The sequence below is a fragment of the Oryzias latipes genome, chromosome 6 (genome assembly GCF_053564925.1).
Source record: "Oryzias latipes strain Hd-rR chromosome 6, Olatipes_Hd-rR_3.1".
NCBI lineage: Eukaryota > Metazoa > Chordata > Actinopteri > Beloniformes > Adrianichthyidae > Oryzias > Oryzias latipes.
In genome coordinates this window covers 10,553,436-10,568,114 of record NC_136242.1, presented here as the reverse complement: position 1 = coordinate 10,568,114, position 14,679 = coordinate 10,553,436, and the positions used below count along the sequence as shown (strand labels likewise).

Genomic DNA, 14,679 nt, shown 5'->3' with positions numbered 1-14,679 from the left:
TAAATGTATACGTGAAAAATGATCCAAATATGGATATTTGTGAATTCATACGACCTACATTCTAGAACCGACATAGGTGTGTATACAAGACAGTGTTTCCTACTGACTGGCTGCTTTTTTCATTCACATCAGGACATGTGAAGCTTTTGTGGGGAGCTGGGATTTGAGGTGGGTCACCAAGTCCCACCTATTAACAGGCGTCCATGAGTCCAGTGTCCTGCTGCAAGAGTTGCTCTCATTGGCAGTGAAGTGGTTAGTTATCGCTTCTCGGCCTTTTGGCTAAGATCAAGTGTAGTATCTGTTCTTATCAGTTTAATATCTGATATGTCCTCCAGTGGAGGACAACGTATTAAGCCGATTTTTGAAGAACGGATGTGAAGGTGGAGCTTGCTCTATTCACTCCATGCATTGACCCAGTATTGCAGTGTTTCTGGGAACAGTGCCCACATCTTTAAATTGGTACAAAGAAAAAGTTTTCAGTCCAGCTGGTAGTGCTTGATTAATGTTAAAACGACTGTTTAGGTGAAATTAAATTCTGCCAGACTGTAACACTGTTTGCAAGTAACAGCACTCTCAAGGAGTCTGCTGTTGCAGCAGGGCATGGATGACATCATCCACGGCCAAACGTTTGATGCAGTGGAGGGGGCATGGTCCTCAAAGTCATCAAGTTAAAGGTTTTGTATCAGCGTCAGCATGCAACTTTTGATGTAGTGGAGGGGCTGTGTTCATTCAATGCTGTTGTTCAAAGGTACCACATCAGTGACACAAAACACCCTAGAAGGCTAAATTCAATCCACTTGAATGCAGTCAGCATAAAGCCTATGAGTCAAGTTTTCTTCAACTGTTTGTGTGTCTACGGTTAATTTGTGTCTCTAAATGTATACGTGAAAAATGATCCAAATATGGATATTTGTGAATTCATACGACCTACATTCTAGAACCGACATAGGTGTGTATACAAGACAGTGTTTCCTACTGACTGGCTGCTTTTTTCATTCACATCAGGACATGTGAAGCTTTTGTGGGGAGCTGGGATTTGAGGTGGGTCACCAAGTCCCACCTATTAACAGGCGTCCATGAGTCCAGTGTCCTGCTGCAAGAGTTGCTCTCATTGGCAGTGAAGTGGTTAGTTATCGCTTCTCGGCCTTTTGGCTAAGATCAAGTGTAGTATCTGTTCTTATCAGTTTAATATCTGATATGTCCTCCAGTGGAGGACAACGTATTAAGCCGATTTTTGAAGAACGGATGTGAAGGTGGAGCTTGCTCTATTCACTCCATGCGTTGACCCAGTATTGCAGTGTTTCTGGGAACAGTGCCCACATCTTTAAATTGGTACAAAGAAAAAGTTTTTAGTCCAGCTGGTAGTGCTTGATTAATGTTAAAACGACTGTTTAGGTGAAATTAAATTCTGCCAGACTGTAACACTGTTTGCAAGTCACAGCACTCTCAAGGAGTCTGCTGTTGCAGCAGGGCATGGATGACATCATCCACGGCCAAACGTTTGATGCAGTGGAGGGGGCATGGTCCTCAAAGTCATCAAGTTAAAGGTTTTGCATCAGCGTCAGCATGCAACTTTTGATGTAGTGGAGGGGCTGTGTTCATTCAATGATGTTGTTCAAAGGTACCACATCAGTGACACAAAACACCCTAGAAGGCTAAATTCAATCCACTTGAATGCAGTCAGCATAAAGCCTATGAGTCAAGTTTTCTTCAACTGTTTGTGTGTCTACGGTTAATTTGTGTCTCTAAATGTATACGTGAAAAATGATCCAAATATGGATATTTGTGAATTCATACGACCTACATTCTAGAACCGACATAGGTGTGTATACAAGACAGTGTTTCCTACTGACTGGCTGCTTTTTTCATTCACATCAGGACATGTGAAGCTTTTGTGGGGAGCTGGGATTTGAGGTGGGTCACCAAGTCCCACCTATTAACAGGCGTCCATGAGTCCAGTGTCCTGCTGCAAGAGTTGCTCTCATTGGCAGTGAAGTGGTTAGTTATCGCTTCTCGGCCTTTTGGCTAAGATCAAGTGTAGTATCTGTTCTTATCAGTTTAATATCTGATATGTCCTCCAGTGGAGGACAACGTATTAGGCCGATTTTTGAAGAACGGATGTGAAGGTGGAGCTTGCTCTATTCACTCCATGCGTTGACCCAGTATTGCAGTGTTTCTGGGAACAGTGCCCACATCTTTAAATTGGTACAAAGAAAAAGTTTTTAGTCCAGCTGGTAGTGCTTGATTAATGTTAAAACGACTGTTTAGGTGAAATTAAATTCTGCCAGACTGTAACACTGTTTGCAAGTCACAGCACTCTCAAGGAGTCTGCTGTTGCAGCAGGGCATGGATGACATCATCCACGGCCAAACGTTTGATGCAGTGGAGGGGGCATGGTCCTCAAAGTCATCAAGTTAAAGGTTTTGTATCAGCGTCAGCATGCAACTTTTGATGTAGTGGAGGGGCTGTGTTCATTCAATGCTGTTGTTCAAAGGTACCACATCAGTGACACAAAACACCCTAGAAGGCTAAATTCAATCCACTTGAATGCAGTCAGCATAAAGCCTATGAGTCAAGTTTTCTTCAACTGTTTGTGTGTCTACGGTTAATTTGTGTCTCTAAATGTATACGTGAAAAATGATCCAAATATGGATATTTGTGAATTCATACGACCTACATTCTAGAACCGACATAGGTGTGTATACAAGACAGTGTTTCCTACTGACTGGCTGCTTTTTTCATTCACATCAGGACATGTGAAGCTTTTGTGGGGAGCTGGGATTTGAGGTGGGTCACCAAGTCCCACCTATTAACAGGCGTCCATGAGTCCAGTGTCCTGCTGCAAGAGTTGCTCTCATTGGCAGTGAAGTGGTTAGTTATCGCTTCTCGGCCTTTTGGCTAAGATCAAGTGTAGTATCTGTTCTTATCAGTTTAATATCTGATATGTCCTCCAGTGGAGGACAACGTATTAAGCCGATTTTTGAAGAACGGATGTGAAGGTGGAGCTTGCTCTATTCACTCCATGCGTTGACCCAGTATTGCAGTGTTTCTGGGAACAGTGCCCACATCTTTAAATTGGTACAAAGAAAAAGTTTTTAGTCCAGCTGGTAGTGCTTGATTAATGTTAAAACGACTGTTTAGGTGAAATTAAATTCTGCCAGACTGTAACACTGTTTGCAAGTCACAGCACTCTCAAGGAGTCTGCTGTTGCAGCAGGGCATGGATGACATCATCCACGGCCAAACGTTTGATGCAGTGGAGGGGGCATGGTCCTCAAAGTCATCAAGTTAAAGGTTTTGCATCAGCGTCAGCATGCAACTTTTGATGTAGTGGAGGGGCTGTGTTCATTCAATGATGTTGTTCAAAGGTACCACATCAGTGACACAAAACACCCTAGAAGGCTAAATTCAATCCACTTGAATGCAGTCAGCATAAAGCCTATGAGTCAAGTTTTCTTCAACTGTTTGTGTGTCTACGGTTAATTTGTGTCTCTAAATGTATACGTGAAAAATGATCCAAATATGGATATTTGTGAATTCATACGACCTACATTCTAGAACCGACATAGGTGTGTATACAAGACAGTGTTTCCTACTGACTGGCTGCTTTTTTCATTCACATCAGGACATGTGAAGCTTTTGTGGGGAGCTGGGATTTGAGGTGGGTCACCAAGTCCCACCTATTAACAGGCGTCCATGAGTCCAGTGTCCTGCTGCAAGAGTTGCTCTCATTGGCAGTGAAGTGGTTAGTTATCGCTTCTCGGCCTTTTGGCTAAGATCAAGTGTAGTATCTGTTCTTATCAGTTTAATATCTGATATGTCCTCCAGTGGAGGACAACGTATTAGGCCGATTTTTGAAGAACGGATGTGAAGGTGGAGCTTGCTCTATTCACTCCATGCGTTGACCCAGTATTGCAGTGTTTCTGGGAACAGTGCCCACATCTTTAAATTGGTACAAAGAAAAAGTTTTTAGTCCAGCTGGTAGTGCTTGATTAATGTTAAAACGACTGTTTAGGTGAAATTAAATTCTGCCAGACTGTAACACTGTTTGCAAGTCACAGCACTCTCAAGGAGTCTGCTGTTGCAGCAGGGCATGGATGACATCATCCACGGCCAAACGTTTGATGCAGTGGAGGGGGCATGGTCCTCAAAGTCATCAAGTTAAAGGTTTTGCATCAGCGTCAGCATGCAACTTTTGATGTAGTGGAGGGGCTGTGTTCATTCAATGATGTTGTTCAAAGGTACCACATCAGTGACACAAAACACCCTAGAAGGCTAAATTCAATCCACTTGAATGCAGTCAGCATAAAGCCTATGAGTCAAGTTTTCTTCAACTGTTTGTGTGTCTACGGTTAATTTGTGTCTCTAAATGTATACGTGAAAAATGATCCAAATATGGATATTTGTGAATTCATACGACCTACATTCTAGAACCGACATAGGTGTATATACAAGACAGTGTTTCCTACTGACTGGCTGCTTTTTTCATTCACATCAGGACATGTGAAGCTTTTGTGGGGAGCTGGGATTTGAGGTGGGTCACCAAGTCCCACCTATTAACAGGCGTCCATGAGTCCAGTGTCCTGCTGCAAGAGTTGCTCTCATTGGCAGTGAAGTGGTTAGTTATCGCTTCTCGGCCTTTTGGCTAAGATCAAGTGTAGTATCTGTTCTTATCAGTTTAATATCTGATATGTCCTCCAGTGGAGGACAACGTATTAAGCCGATTTTTGAAGAACGGATGTGAAGGTGGAGCTTGCTCTATTCACTCCATGCATTGACCCAGTATTGCAGTGTTTCTGGGAACAGTGCCCACATCTTTAAATTGGTACAAAGAAAAAGTTTTCAGTCCAGCTGGTAGTGCTTGATTAATGTTAAAACGACTGTTTAGGTGAAATTAAATTCTGCCAGACTGTAACACTGTTTGCAAGTAACAGCACTCTCAAGGAGTCTGCTGTTGCAGCAGGGCATGGATGACATCATCCACGGCCAAACGTTTGATGCAGTGGAGGGGGCATGGTCCTCAAAGTCATCAAGTTAAAGGTTTTGTATCAGCGTCAGCATGCAACTTTTGATGTAGTGGAGGGGCTGTGTTCATTCAATGCTGTTGTTCAAAGGTACCACATCAGTGACACAAAACACCCTAGAAGGCTAAATTCAATCCACTTGAATGCAGTCAGCATAAAGCCTATGAGTCAAGTTTTCTTCAACTGTTTGTGTGTCTACGGTTAATTTGTGTCTCTAAATGTATACGTGAAAAATGATCCAAATATGGATATTTGTGAATTCATACGACCTACATTCTAGAACCGACATAGGTGTGTATACAAGACAGTGTTTCCTACTGACTGGCTGCTTTTTTCATTCACATCAGGACATGTGAAGCTTTTGTGGGGAGCTGGGATTTGAGGTGGGTCACCAAGTCCCACCTATTAACAGGCGTCCATGAGTCCAGTGTCCTGCTGCAAGAGTTGCTCTCATTGGCAGTGAAGTGGTTAGTTATCGCTTCTCGGCCTTTTGGCTAAGATCAAGTGTAGTATCTGTTCTTATCAGTTTAATATCTGATATGTCCTCCAGTGGAGGACAACGTATTAAGCCGATTTTTGAAGAACGGATGTGAAGGTGGAGCTTGCTCTATTCACTCCATGCGTTGACCCAGTATCGCAGTGTTTCTGGGAACAGTGCCCACATCTTTAAATTGGTACAAAGAAAAAGTTTTTAGTCCAGCTGGTAGTGCTTGATTAATGTTAAAACGACTGTTTAGGTGAAATTAAATTCTGCCAGACTGTAACACTGTTTGCAAGTCACAGCACTCTCAAGGAGTCTGCTGTTGCAGCAGGGCATGGATGACATCATCCACGGCCAAACGTTTGATGCAGTGGAGGGGGCATGGTCCTCAAAGTCATCAAGTTAAAGGTTTTGCATCAGCGTCAGCATGCAACTTTTGATGTAGTGGAGGGGCTGTGTTCATTCAATGCTGTTGTTCAAAGGTACCACATCAGTGACACAAAACACCCTAGAAGGCTAAATTCAATCCACTTGAATGCAGTCAGCATAAAGCCTATGAGTCAAGTTTTCTTCAACTGTTTGTGTGTCTACAGTTAATTTGTGTCTCTAAATGTATACGTGAAAAATGATTCAAATATGGATATTTGTGAATTCATACGACCTACATTCTAGAACCGACATAGGTGTGTATACAAGACAGTGTTTCCTACTGACTGGCTGCTTTTTTCATTCACATCAGGACATGTGAAGCTTTTGTGGGGAGCTGGGATTTGAGGTGGGTCACCAAGTCCCACCTATTAACAGGCGTCCATGAGTCCAGTGTCCTGCTGCAAGAGTTGCTTTCATTGGCAGTGAAGTGATTAGTTATCGCTTCTCGGCCTTTTGGCTAAGATCAAGTGTAGTATCTGTTCTTATCAGTTTAATATCTGATATGTCCTCCAGTGGAGGACAACGTATTAGGCCGAATTTTGAAGAACGGATGTGAAGGTGGAGCTTACTCTATTCACTCCATCCATTGACCCAGTATTGCAGTGTTTCTGGGAACAGTGCCCACATCTTTAAATTGGTACAAAGAAAAAGTCTATAGTCCAGCTGGTAGTGCTTGATTAATGTTAAAACGACTGTTTAGGTGAAATTAAATTCTGCCAGACTGTAACACTGTTTGCAAGTCACAGCACTCTCAAGGAGTCTGCTGTTGCAGCAGGGCATGGATGACATCATCCACGGCCAAACGTTTGATGCAGTGGAGGGGGCATGGTCCTCAAAGTCATCAAGTTAAAGGTTTTGCATCAGCGTCAGCATGCAACTTTTGAAGTAGTGGAGGGGCTGTGTTCATTCAATGCTGTTGTTCAAAGGTACCACATCAGTGACACAAAACACCCTAGAAGGCTAAATTCAATCCACTTGAATGCAGTCAGCATAAAGCCTATGAGTCAAGTTTTCTACAACTGTTTGTGTGTCTACGGTTAATTTGTGTCTCTAAATGTATACGTGAAAAATGATCCAAATATGGATATTTGTGAATTCATACGACCTACATTCTAGAACCGACATAGGTGTGTATACAAGACAGTGTTTCCTACTGACTGGCTGCTTTTTTCATTCACATGATGACATGTGAAGCTTTTGTGGGGAGCTGGGATTTGAGGTGGGTCACCAAGTCCCACCTATTAACAGGCGTCCATGAGTCCAGTGTCCTGCTGCAAGAGTTGCTCTCATTGGCAGTGAAGTGGTTAGTTATCGCTTCTCGGCCTTTTGGCTAAGATCAAGTGTAGTATCTGTTCTTATCAGTTTAATATCTGATATGTCCTCCAGTGGAGGACAACGTATTAAGCCGATTTTTGAAGAACGGATGTGAAGGTGGAGCTTGCTCTATTCACTCCATGCATTGACCCAGTATTGCAGTGTTTCTGGGAACAGTGCCCACATCTTTAAATTGGTACAAAGAAAAAGTTTTCAGTCCAGCTGGTAGTGCTTGATTAATGTTAAAACGACTGTTTAGGTGAAATTAAATTCTGCCAGACTGTAACACTGTTTGCAAGTAACAGCACTCTCAAGGAGTCTGCTGTTGCAGCAGGGCATGGATGACATCATCCACGGCCAAACGTTTGATGCAGTGGAGGGGGCATGGTCCTCAAAGTCATCAAGTTAAAGGTTTTGTATCAGCGTCAGCATGCAACTTTTGATGTAGTGGAGGGGCTGTGTTCATTCAATGCTGTTGTTCAAAGGTACCACATCAGTGACACAAAACACCCTAGAAGGCTAAATTCAATCCACTTGAATGCAGTCAGCATAAAGCCTATGAGTCAAGTTTTCTTCAACTGTTTGTGTGTCTACGGTTAATTTGTGTCTCTAAATGTATACGTGAAAAATGATCCAAATATGGATATTTGTGAATTCATACGACCTACATTCTAGAACCGACATAGGTGTGTATACAAGACAGTGTTTCCTACTGACTGGCTGCTTTTTTCATTCACATCAGGACATGTGAAGCTTTTGTGGGGAGCTGGGATTTGAGGTGGGTCACCAAGTCCCACCTATTAACAGGCGTCCATGAGTCCAGTGTCCTGCTGCAAGAGTTGCTCTCATTGGCAGTGAAGTGGTTAGTTATCGCTTCTCGGCCTTTTGGCTAAGATCAAGTGTAGTATCTGTTCTTATCAGTTTAATATCTGATATGTCCTCCAGTGGAGGACAACGTATTAAGCCGATTTTTGAAGAACGGATGTGAAGGTGGAGCTTGCTCTATTCACTCCATGCGTTGACCCAGTATTGCAGTGTTTCTGGGAACAGTGCCCACATCTTTAAATTGGTACAAAGAAAAAGTTTTTAGTCCAGCTGGTAGTGCTTGATTAATGTTAAAACGACTGTTTAGGTGAAATTAAATTCTGCCAGACTGTAACACTGTTTGCAAGTCACAGCACTCTCAAGGAGTCTGCTGTTGCAGCAGGGCATGGATGACATCATCCACGGCCAAACGTTTGATGCAGTGGAGGGGGCATGGTCCTCAAAGTCATCAAGTTAAAGGTTTTGCATCAGCGTCAGCATGCAACTTTTGATGTAGTGGAGGGGCTGTGTTCATTCAATGATGTTGTTCAAAGGTACCACATCAGTGACACAAAACACCCTAGAAGGCTAAATTCAATCCACTTGAATGCAGTCAGCATAAAGCCTATGAGTCAAGTTTTCTTCAACTGTTTGTGTGTCTACGGTTAATTTGTGTCTCTAAATGTATACGTGAAAAATGATCCAAATATGGATATTTGTGAATTCATACGACCTACATTCTAGAACCGACATAGGTGTGTATACAAGACAGTGTTTCCTACTGACTGGCTGCTTTTTTCATTCACATCATGACATGTGAAGCTTTTGTGGGGAGCTGGGATTTGAGGTGGGTCACCAAGTCCCACCTATTAACAGGCGTCCATGAGTCCAGTGTCCTGCTGCAAGAGTTGCTCTCATTGGCAGTGAAGTGGTTAGTTATCGCTTCTCGGCCTTTTGGCTAAGATCAAGTGTAGTATCTGTTCTTATCAGTTTAATATCTGATATGTCCTCCAGTGGAGGACAACGTATTAAGCCGATTTTTGAAGAACGGATGTGAAGGTGGAGCTTGCTCTATTCACTCCATGCATTGACCCAGTATTGCAGTGTTTCTGGGAACAGTGCCCACATCTTTAAATTGGTACAAAGAAAAAGTTTTCAGTCCAGCTGGTAGTGCTTGATTAATGTTAAAACGACTGTTTAGGTGAAATTAAATTCTGCCAGACTGTAACACTGTTTGCAAGTAACAGCACTCTCAAGGAGTCTGCTGTTGCAGCAGGGCATGGATGACATCATCCACGGCCAAACGTTTGATGCAGTGGAGGGGGCATGGTCCTCAAAGTCATCAAGTTAAAGGTTTTGCATCAGCGTCAGCATGCAACTTTTGATGTAGTGGAGGGGCTGTGTTCATTCAATGCTGTTGTTCAAAGGTACCACATCAGTGACACAGAACACCCTAGAAGGCTAAATTCAATCCACTTGAATGCAGTCAGCATAAAGCCTATGAGTCAAGTTTTCTTCAACTGTTTGTGTGTCTACGGTTAATTTGTGTCTCTAAATGTATACGTGAAAAATGATCCAAATATGGATATTTGTGAATTCATACGACCTACATTCTAGAACCGACATAGGTGTGTATACAAGACAGTGTTTCCTACTGACTGGCTACTTTTTTCATTCACATCAGGACATGTGAAGCTTTTGTGGGGAGCTGGGATTTGAGGTGGGTCACCAAGTCCCACCTATTAACAGGCGTCCATGAGTCCAGTGTCCTGCTGCAAGAGTTGCTCTCATTGGCAGTGAAGTGGTTAGTTATCGCTTCTCGGCCTTTTGGCTAAGATCAAGTGTAGTATCTGTTCTTATCAGTTTAATATCTGATATGTCCTCCAGTGGAGGACAACGTATTAAGCTGATTTTTGAAGAACGGACGTGAAGGTGGAGCTTGCTCTATTCACTCCATGCATTGACCCGTATTGCAGTGTTTCTGGGAACAGTGCCCACATCTTTAAATTGGTACAAAGAAAAAGTTTTTAGTCCAGCTGGTAGTGCTTGATTAATGTTAAAACGACTGTTTAGGTGAAATTAAATTCTGCCAGACTGTAACACTGTTTGCAAGTCACAGCACTCTCAAGGAGTCTGCTGTTGCAGCAGGGCATGGATGACATCATCCACGGCCAAACGTTTGATGCAGTGGAGGGGGCATGGTCCTCAAAGTCATCAAGTTAAAGGTTTTGCATCAGCGTCAGCATGCAACTTTTGATGTAGTGGAGGGGCTGTGTTCATTCAATGCTGTTGTTCAAAGGTACCACATCAGTGACACAAAACACCCTAGAAGGCTAAATTCAATCCACTTGAATGCAGTCAGCATAAAGCCTATGAGTCAAGTTTTCTTCAACTGTTTGTGTGTCTACGGTTAATTTGTGTCTCTAAATGTATACGTGAAAAATGATCCAAATATGGATATTTGTGAATTCATACGACCTACATTCTGGAACCGACATAGGTGTGTATACAAGACAGTGTTTCCTACTGACTGGCTGCTTTTTTCATTCACATCAGGACATGTGAAGCTTTTGTGGGGAGCTGGGATTTGAGGTGGGTCACCAAGTCCCACCTATTAACAGGCGTCCATGAGTCCAGTGTCCTGCTGCAAGAGTTGCTCTCATTGGCAGTGAAGTGGTTAGTTATCGCTTCTCTGCCTTTTGGCTAAGATCAAGTGTAGTATCTGTTCTTATCAGTTTAATATCTGATATGTCCTCCAGTGGAGGACAACGTATTAAGCCGATTTTTGAAGAACGGATGTGAAGGTGGAGCTTGCTCTATTCACTCCATGCGTTGACCCAGTATTGCAGTGTTTCTGGGAACAGTGCCCACATCTTTAAATTGGTACAAAGAAAAAGTTTTTAGTCCAGCTGGTAGTGCTTGATTAATGTTAAAACGACTGTTTAGGTGAAATTAAATTCTGCCAGACTGTAACACTGTTTGCAAGTCACAGCACTCTCAAGGAGTCTGCTGTTGCAGCAGGGCATGGATGACATCATCCACGGCCAAACGTTTGATGCAGTGGAGGGGGCATGGTCCTCAAAGTCATCAAGTTAAAGGTTTTGCATCAGCGTCAGCATGCAACTTTTGATGTAGTGGAGGGGCTGTGTTCATTCAATGCTGTTGTTCAAAGGTACCACATCAGTGACACAAAACACCCTAGAAGGCTAAATTCAATCCACTTGAATGCAGTCAGCATAAAGCCTATGAGTCAAGTTTTCTTCAACTGTTTGTGTGTCTACAGTTAATTTGTGTCTCTAAATGTATACGTGAAAAATGATTCAAATATGGATATTTGTGAATTCATACGACCTACATTCTAGAACCGACATAGGTGTGTATACAAGACAGTGTTTCCTACTGACTGGCTGCTTTTTTCATTCACATCAGGACATGTGAAGCTTTTGTGGGGAGCTGGGATTTGAGGTGGGTCACCAAGTCCCACCTATTAACAGGCGTCCATGAGTCCAGTGTCCTGCTGCAAGAGTTGCTTTCATTGGCAGTGAAGTGATTAGTTATCGCTTCTCGGCCTTTTGGCTAAGATCAAGTGTAGTATCTGTTCTTATCAGTTTAATATCTGATATGTCCTCCAGTGGAGGACAACGTATTAAGCCGAATTTTGAAGTACGGATGTGAAGGTGGAGCTTACTCTATTCACTCCATCCATTGACCCAGTATTGCAGTGTTTCTGGGAACAGTGCCCACATCTTTAAATTGGTACAAAGAAAAAGTTTTCAGTCCAGCTGGTAGTGCTTGATTAATGTTAAAACGACTGTTTAGGTGAAATTAAATTCTGCCAGACTGTAACACTGTTTGCAAGTAACAGCACTCTCAAGGAGTCTGCTGTTGCAGCAGGGCATGGATGACATCATCCACGGCCAAACGTTTGATGCAGTGGAGGGGGCATGGTCCTCAAAGTCATCAAGTTAAAGGTTTTGTATCAGCGTCAGCATGCAACTTTTGATGTAGTGGAGGGGCTGTGTTCATTCAATGCTGTTGTTCAAAGGTACCACATCAGTGACACAAAACACCCTAGAAGGCTAAATTCAATCCACTTGAATGCAGTCAGCATAAAGCCTATGAGCCAAGTTTTCTTCAACTGTTTGTGTGTCTACGGTTAATTTGTGTCTCTAAATGTATACGTGAAAAATGATCCAAATATGGATATTTGTGAATTCATACGACCTACATTCTAGAACCGACATAGGTGTGTATACAAGACAGTGTTTCCTACTGACTGGCTGCTTTTTTCATTCACATCAGGACATGTGAAGCTTTTGTGGGGAGCTGGGATTTGAGGTGGGTCACCAAGTCCCACCTATTAACAGGCGTCCATGAGTCCAGTGTCCTGCTGCAAGAGTTGCTCTCATTGGCAGTGAAGTGGTTAGTTATCGCTTCTCGGCCTTTTGGCTAAGATCAAGTGTAGTATCTGTTCTTATCAGTTTAATATCTGATATGTCCTCCAGTGGAGGACAACGTATTAAGCCGATTTTTGAAGAACGGATGTGAAGGTGGAGCTTGCTCTATTCACTCCATGCGTTGACCCAGTATTGCAGTGTTTCTGGGAACAGTGCCCACATCTTTAAATTGGTACAAAGAAAAAGTTTTTAGTCCAGCTGGTAGTGTTTGATTAATGTTAAAACGACTGTTTAGGTGAAATTAAATTATGCCAGACTGTAACACTGTTTGCAAGTCACAGCACTCTCAAGGAGTCTGCTGTTGCAGCAGGGCATGGATGACATCATCCACGGCCAAACGTTTGATGCAGTGGAGGGGGCATGGTCCTCAAAGTCATCAAGTTAAAGGTTTTGCATCAGCGTCAGCATGCAACTTTTGATGTAGTGGAGGGGCTGTGTTCATTCAATGATGTTGTTCAAAGGTACCACATCAGTGACACAAAACACCCTAGAAGGCTAAATTCAATCCACTTGAATGCAGTCAGCATAAAGCCTATGAGTCAAGTTTTCTTCAACTGTTTGTGTGTCTACGGTTAATTTGTGTCTCTAAATGTATACGTGAAAAATGATCCAAATATGGATATTTGTGAATTCATACGACCTACATTCTAGAACCGACATAGGTGTGTATACAAGACAGTGTTTCCTACTGACTGGCTGCTTTTTTCATTCACATCAGGACATGTGAAGCTTTTGTGGGGAGCTGGGATTTGAGGTGGGTCACCAAGTCCCACCTATTAACAGGCGTCCATGAGTCCAGTGTCCTGCTGCAAGAGTTGCTCTCATTGGCAGTGAAGTGGTTAGTGATCGCTTCTCGGCCTTTTGGCTAAGATCAAGTGTAGTATCTGTTCTTATCAGTTTAATATCTGATATGTCCTCCAGTGGAGGACAACATATTAAGCCGATTTTTGAAGAACGGATGTGAAGGTGGAGCTTGCTCTATTCACTCCATGCATTGACCCAGTATTGCAGTGTTTCTGGGAACAGTGCCCACATCTTTAAATTGGTACAAAGAAAAAGTCTATAGTCCAGCTGGTAGTGCTTGATTAATGTTAAAACGACTGTTTAGGTGAAATTAAATTCTGCCAGACTGTAACACTGTTTGCAAGTCACAGCACTCTCAAGGAGTCTGCTGTTGCAGCAGGGCATGGATGACATCATCCACGGCCAAACGTTTGATGCAGTGGAGGGGGCATGGTCCTCAAAGTCATCAAGTTAAAGGTTTTGCATCAGCGTCAGCATGCAACTTTTGAAGTAGTGGAGGGGCTGTGTTCATTTAATGCTGTTGTTCAAAGGTACCACATCAGTGACACAAAACACCCTAGAAGGCTAAATTCAATCCACTTGAATGCAGTCAGCATAAAGCCTATGAGTCAAGTTTTCTTCAACTGTTTGTGTGTCTACGGTTAATTTGTGTCTCTAAATGTATACGTGAAAAATGATCCAAATATGGATATTTGTGAATTCATACGACCTACATTCTAGAACCGACATAGGTGTGTATACAAGACAGTGTTTCCTACTGACTGGCTGCTTTTTTCATTCACATCATGACATGTGAAGCTTTTGTGGGGAGCTGGGATTTGAGGTGGGTCACCAAGTCCCACCTATTAACAGGCGTCCATGAGTCCAGTGTCCTGCTGCAAGAGTTGCTCTCATTGGCAGTGAAGTGGTTAGTTATCGCTTCTCGGCCTTTTGGCTAAGATCAAGTGTAGTATCTGTTCTTATCAGTTTAATATCTGATATGTCCTCCAGTGGAGGACAACGTATTAAGCCGATTTTTGAAGAACGGATGTGAAGGTGGAGCTTGCTCTATTCACTCCATGCATTGAGCCAGTATTGCAGTGTTTCTGGGAACAGTGCCCACATCTTTAAATTGGTACAAAGAAAAAGTTTTTAGTCCAGCTGGTAGTGCTTGATTAATGTTAAAACGACTGTTTAGGTGAAATTAAATTCTGCCAGACTGTAACACTGTTTGCAAGTAACAGCACTCTCAAGGAGTCTGCTGTTGCAGCAGGGCATGGATGACATCCACGGCCAAACGTTTGATGCAGTGGAGGGGGCATGGTCCTCAAAGTCATCAAATTAAAGGTTTTGCATCAGCGTCAGCATGCAACTTTTGATGTAGTGGA

General features: G+C 42.8%; 17 non-coding genes across 17 annotated transcripts; all 17 read left to right on the top strand.

Moving 5' to 3' along the window:
- Positions 1-259: 259 nt before the first annotated feature.
- On the top strand, positions 260-450 carry LOC144992635 (U2 spliceosomal RNA). The gene has a single exon (XR_013656704.1). It is a non-coding gene; the product is annotated as a U2 spliceosomal RNA (small nuclear RNA).
- A 682-nt stretch (positions 451-1,132) lies between these two features.
- On the top strand, positions 1,133-1,323 carry LOC144992719 (U2 spliceosomal RNA). Its single transcript, XR_013656788.1, has one exon. It is a non-coding gene; the product is annotated as a U2 spliceosomal RNA (small nuclear RNA).
- Positions 1,324-2,005: 682 nt separating this feature from the next.
- Positions 2,006-2,196, top strand: LOC144992778 (U2 spliceosomal RNA). The gene has a single exon (XR_013656843.1). It is a non-coding gene; the product is annotated as a U2 spliceosomal RNA (small nuclear RNA).
- Positions 2,197-2,878: 682 nt separating this feature from the next.
- LOC144992717 (U2 spliceosomal RNA) lies at positions 2,879-3,069 on the top strand. Its single transcript, XR_013656786.1, has one exon. It is a non-coding gene; the product is annotated as a U2 spliceosomal RNA (small nuclear RNA).
- A 682-nt stretch (positions 3,070-3,751) lies between these two features.
- Positions 3,752-3,942, top strand: LOC144992776 (U2 spliceosomal RNA). Its single transcript, XR_013656841.1, has one exon. It is a non-coding gene; the product is annotated as a U2 spliceosomal RNA (small nuclear RNA).
- Positions 3,943-4,624: 682 nt separating this feature from the next.
- Positions 4,625-4,815, top strand: LOC144992634 (U2 spliceosomal RNA). The gene has a single exon (XR_013656703.1). It is a non-coding gene; the product is annotated as a U2 spliceosomal RNA (small nuclear RNA).
- A 682-nt stretch (positions 4,816-5,497) lies between these two features.
- LOC144992793 (U2 spliceosomal RNA) lies at positions 5,498-5,688 on the top strand. Its single transcript, XR_013656857.1, has one exon. It is a non-coding gene; the product is annotated as a U2 spliceosomal RNA (small nuclear RNA).
- Positions 5,689-6,370: 682 nt separating this feature from the next.
- Positions 6,371-6,561, top strand: LOC144992865 (U2 spliceosomal RNA). Its single transcript, XR_013656926.1, has one exon. It is a non-coding gene; the product is annotated as a U2 spliceosomal RNA (small nuclear RNA).
- Positions 6,562-7,243: 682 nt separating this feature from the next.
- LOC144992633 (U2 spliceosomal RNA) lies at positions 7,244-7,434 on the top strand. Its single transcript, XR_013656702.1, has one exon. It is a non-coding gene; the product is annotated as a U2 spliceosomal RNA (small nuclear RNA).
- A 682-nt stretch (positions 7,435-8,116) lies between these two features.
- On the top strand, positions 8,117-8,307 carry LOC144992716 (U2 spliceosomal RNA). Its single transcript, XR_013656785.1, has one exon. It is a non-coding gene; the product is annotated as a U2 spliceosomal RNA (small nuclear RNA).
- Positions 8,308-8,989: 682 nt separating this feature from the next.
- LOC144992632 (U2 spliceosomal RNA) lies at positions 8,990-9,180 on the top strand. Its single transcript, XR_013656701.1, has one exon. It is a non-coding gene; the product is annotated as a U2 spliceosomal RNA (small nuclear RNA).
- Positions 9,181-9,862: 682 nt separating this feature from the next.
- LOC144992830 (U2 spliceosomal RNA) lies at positions 9,863-10,052 on the top strand. The gene has a single exon (XR_013656893.1). It is a non-coding gene; the product is annotated as a U2 spliceosomal RNA (small nuclear RNA).
- Positions 10,053-10,734: 682 nt separating this feature from the next.
- Positions 10,735-10,925, top strand: LOC144992747 (U2 spliceosomal RNA). Its single transcript, XR_013656815.1, has one exon. It is a non-coding gene; the product is annotated as a U2 spliceosomal RNA (small nuclear RNA).
- A 682-nt stretch (positions 10,926-11,607) lies between these two features.
- LOC144992861 (U2 spliceosomal RNA) lies at positions 11,608-11,798 on the top strand. Its single transcript, XR_013656922.1, has one exon. It is a non-coding gene; the product is annotated as a U2 spliceosomal RNA (small nuclear RNA).
- A 682-nt stretch (positions 11,799-12,480) lies between these two features.
- Positions 12,481-12,671, top strand: LOC144992715 (U2 spliceosomal RNA). Its single transcript, XR_013656784.1, has one exon. It is a non-coding gene; the product is annotated as a U2 spliceosomal RNA (small nuclear RNA).
- Positions 12,672-13,353: 682 nt separating this feature from the next.
- Positions 13,354-13,544, top strand: LOC144992701 (U2 spliceosomal RNA). The gene has a single exon (XR_013656770.1). It is a non-coding gene; the product is annotated as a U2 spliceosomal RNA (small nuclear RNA).
- Positions 13,545-14,226: 682 nt separating this feature from the next.
- On the top strand, positions 14,227-14,417 carry LOC144992808 (U2 spliceosomal RNA). The gene has a single exon (XR_013656871.1). It is a non-coding gene; the product is annotated as a U2 spliceosomal RNA (small nuclear RNA).
- Positions 14,418-14,679: the final 262 nt, after the last annotated feature.